General features: G+C 34.7%; 1 non-coding gene across 1 annotated transcript; it reads left to right on the top strand.

The window, feature by feature from the left end:
- Positions 1–3,376: 3,376 nt before the first annotated feature.
- TRNAA-UGC (transfer RNA alanine (anticodon UGC)) lies at positions 3,377–3,448 on the top strand. The gene has a single exon. It is a non-coding gene; the product is annotated as a tRNA-Ala (tRNA).
- Positions 3,449–4,897: the final 1,449 nt, after the last annotated feature.

Below are 4,897 nucleotides of genomic sequence, written 5' to 3'. Positions count from 1 at the left end.
GACTCCTTTACGTTAATATATCCGTTTTTAAAACGGTAAATGCCTGGTAACATTTATTCTAGGATTTTTACCGGTTTTTTTTTCTTTACGGCAAATTTTTAACAGTGTAGATACAAACATTACAAACGATCAAGTGCAGCAATATCCATATACCGAATGTTTAAAGGTCACTCATAAACGGCAGAGGCAAGGGGCAGGTTAATGATATATAAATATGAGGTCTCAAAACCCTCTCTCCACCTATGCAATGTCCACAGCAGGACCCACTAACGCCATCTCCCTTTCTTTGGCTTGAATTTTTATTTCATTTGCTGACATATTAGTCAACATGTCCTGATTGTTAACCTTTCCATTAGAGTTAGTTTTTTCACTGATGATTTCAACATTTTTGCCAAGCAATAGTGTTCTCATCCTATACTTGAAATCTACAGGATTTGGATCATATGGACCGTTCATCTACCTTATGCAACCAAATAAATGTTCTAGGTAGGCCAGTCTTTGAGTTAAGATATAGTTAACGCCGAAATAGTTTTTCACCATATTGAAAAGTCCAATAACTGACTTAGACGAAAGTATCACCCCTTTCTGAATTCTATAAATACACCTAGTTTTAAGTGATTTGACTTTCATTTTACTCAGGGAGTCTATCACTTTATTAAGTACATTTATTTGTTGTTCCATGTGCACTCCAAATCCAATGCGCATTTGCAAGTCTACAATCATTTGGTTTGAATTCATGATATCCATCCAGTCACTTATGAGAGATATGAAGTCAGACTGAGAGAGCCTTGGCCCACGTGATGAGCCAGGTCGGTGAGTCATTCATAATCCTTTGTCTGGCCGACCTTCTTTATGTGGGTCCTGGTCCACAGTGAGAATTTGCGGACACTACGGGAAACGATAGGGTTAGAGAGCGGATAGAACTCCCGACCTACAGAATGCGAGCCACGGTCGTTTCCAGTAAGAACCATTCAGTCTCTACATAAACTTACAGAATGTCAGCCGTAAAGAAAGAATGAAAGAAAGAAAGAAAGAAAGAAAACAAAAGTCTTCAGTTCAGTGGCCTGTTGTTTTTGTTGTAGATTACTTGGTGCTTATGGCCAGACACGGGCTCTTTCTTGACTATTTTTTTTTCTATTTCTTTTCTCACTTGACCAGTAATGAGTTTAAATAAATTTCAGATAAAGAACTGTTATCAATAATCTATCGTGCAAATTTATTCATAAAACAAAAACATGAGCAGTATTTTCCCAACGAAGCTCAAATTTAAATAAAATGGACTTTGAAGGAGTCATCCGCTGTTCAGAGAAAAAAGAAAAACTAGAACGAGCACTCGGTAGAGCGCATACCTTTGCCTATATCATGTTGCATATCACAATATAGACGACCGAATTATGCACATCTGGCACTAATTTCATGCAAATCAGATAAAAATTGGCCATAATATGGCAAAAATATGTTTATGGTGTTTTCGTGACCTTGGCCTTGACTTTTCACCCAATAATTCCCAAAATCTAATAAAATTGTCTCGGATCATGGACAATCATGCCACCAAATTTCCTACAGATAATAAAAAAAAAAAAGGTTACTGGTTCATTTCACAACGAACTTGGCGAAGGTAAAAATAAATCTTGTCTCAAGCTAAACATCTGAACTATTCTTACCAATGAAATCATATTAGCTAGGCTTTGCAGCCGACCGACTTTTGGGCGCCTTGGCAACATAAAAATGAACCAGTAACCTTTTTATATTATCTGTAGGAATTTCCCTCAGTACGCATATATCATCTACTCTTACTTCCACATAATAGGTTTGACATTTACCTTTTCAGACCACAATGTTTACTTTAGTAATTTTGGATTTATACTATCTGTAACAGCTTACCTTGATACGCATTTATTATCTACTCTTATTTCCACTTCATAAACTTGAAATTTCTCTTTCCAGACCAAAATACTTTCTATTGTAATTTCTGAGAAATTATTTTATACCTCACAGACCCATAAAGCATGAGTACAATAAAAACAGATGTGGATGTCCCAAATTATATATTCAGTTCAGACAACACCTTTGCACAAGAAAGAGATTCATAAGTAATTGTTTTGGTTCATTTGATACTCACATGTGATGTTTCAGTCCATTTCACCTATTTCTTACAACAGACATTTATGCACATGGATGCTTATATATTTTTGCGTGTAGACTTAATCTTATCTATACACTTTATATAAAATTTTATTAGACTCTTGAAAATGAAAAAAAAAATTAATCTGCTGTCAGCCAAAATTAACATTATTGATCAAATCTAACGTTAAAAGGTAATTTATATGGATATTTAATGTTTTGCATGTTCCTCAAATTGTTGGCGTATTGCATATTGATTTACTTGAGGGAAAAAAGTTGTTCTTGTTATGTCTCCAAGTGGGTGTAAAAGTTTCATAACTTACACTATAAGCCTTATAGTGCAAAGCGTCAGAGCGAGAGTTCCTTATCCTATTCTATCTTTTTTTATCTTTTCCATCTATATCCTCATATTTAGTGTAATTCACTTCCAAATAATCATATCTATTATCAACGCAAACTAATTGTAGTTATCACTATTGCTGCTTAAACTAAAAAAAACATTCGCCTTTACGTTGAATGAATACAGTAATTTTACTGTATTTCAACCCGAAAGATCTATTTTTGCTCACAGATCATTCGGCTTAGGATGGCACCATCAAATTAGACTTTTGTTTTATGAGAGAGAGAGAGAGAGAGAGAGAGAGAGAGAGAGAGAGAGAGAGAGAGAGAGAGAGAGAGAGAGAGCGCACTGCACATTTTTGTTTCCCGATTTTTAAGAGCTGAAGGAGATGAAGTTCTGGATTTACTTTTCCATGGTTTCCTGCCTCTTATGGAAGAGGTAATTTCTCACATTCTATAAGAGAAAGGATCAATAACGCTTTGCATAGCTATCGTGAAATATGAAGTCCCTCTTAATCAAAAGAAAAATCTCCCTCTGCGTTACTTGAATTGACAAATGAGCGCTTTATACGTATGGGTGCATATATACATGCCTGTGATTGTTTATATCCGTTTAAACTTAAAATAAATTACAAGTTGGAGTACTTGTATTCAAGGTCCTTTAAAATAAAGGATCTTGGTTATATCTGCTGATCATCGCTATTCATATCTCGATACTGGTCTTGTTTAAATTACGAAAAAAAATTAATGACATATCACTGCCTAGCACCATAACAGTTATTTTCTGATAAACACATTTTCCATCATTTCAATGCTTTGAAAATAATCATATCGCTCTAAAACACTACGTAAAAATTACAAATTGTCACCTGTCCAAAGCATTTAGTTCCTATTAATCAAAATAAGGTATTAAGGGGGTGTAGCTCAGTGGTAGAGCGTTCGCTTTGCATGTGAAAGGCCCCGGGTTCGATCCCCGGCACCTCCAGAGCCACCGACTGTTGTTGATGTAGCTCAGATGGTAGAGCGCCCGCTTAGCATGTGAGAGGTACGGGGATCGATGCCCCGCATCTCCACGGGAGGTCGCTATTTTGATTTCAACATAATTTTTTATTCTCCTTCATTTCCTTCCATGAACTTTAGTTTTTTTTTCAGTATAAGCTTACAATTGCTATTTTATCATAAAACTTTGATAACTTACGATCGATTAATATTTTTCACAATCGAGTGATATACAATATCGGGAGCTAATTACAAACATTAGCTGGCAAATCTTGTCAAACACTAGCAAGATCACACGGTTGCTGGCTAAGGCTGATAGATGGCTTCGTTTATATACACTGTAGGCCTATAGGACAACTCAAGAGAACGAAAAACTCCGTTTTTTTTTCTTCGAAGGACACTTTTATTTGTCAATAAAATTAAATATATTAATCATCGTCTTATAATGTGACTGCAAATTATTTCTGGCGTGTTTTCAACTATTTAATTTTACGAGCAGTTACCCATTCAGTTACAGACCAAAGTCAACTTCTTAGTAAGATTGCGATGGACGTATTCAGAGATTAGATACTCTTTGAAATGTAGTGAAATACTTTATAAAATATGTAGAAGAGGAATAGATTATTTGCCGTGGTAGGCTGGCATTACGTAGATTTTTGTTTTCTCAGGAGGCTTGTTTGGGATATTTAGTTTCAATGAATCACTCGAAATGCGAATATTACTCACTAAAACACCCTAAATGCTCTGAAGATTATTACTAATCTTATAATGTTATTCCCCGCAGCTATATTGTAGTAATATAACCATATCAATTCTTATTGTTGGTGTTATTATTAGCATCAATATCAATGCAATCATCATTACAATTACATAAACTCTAGCGAATCTATATTACGACGCCCCAGCCCCATACCTCTTGCAGGCAATGTTACCGGAGCACGTCCTATGACTGGCTGGTGAAGAATTCAATCTCATTAGCTAAGGCTGAGGTCGTTACCTGCCTACAGTCAACCACTATTCTACATATCTGTATATTTACTAACATCTCTTTGAGCTTAAAATAATAGAAAGGTGCTAGTAACTTCATGCGCTGGTTTGCCAAGAAACCAAATATATATCATCTAATAGCAACAACAACAACAACAACAACAACAAATGTAGCCGTTTATAGTCCAGTGCAGGACAAAGGCCTCTGACACACACACACACACACACACATATATATATATATATATATATATATATATATTCATACACACACATATATATATATATATATATATACTAATTAGTATATACAGAATATATATATACACACATTATATATATATATATATATATATATATATATATATATATATATATATATATATATATATACTTCCGAAGTCATTATCAACGTCTCTTCACGAATGACAGTCTTACAAATATCAGG

This window comes from Palaemon carinicauda, chromosome 19 (assembly GCF_036898095.1).
Source record: "Palaemon carinicauda isolate YSFRI2023 chromosome 19, ASM3689809v2, whole genome shotgun sequence".
Lineage (NCBI taxonomy): Eukaryota > Metazoa > Arthropoda > Malacostraca > Decapoda > Palaemonidae > Palaemon > Palaemon carinicauda.
The sequence above is the reverse complement of the archived record's forward strand: the minus strand, read 5'-3'. Positions and strand labels throughout refer to the sequence as shown.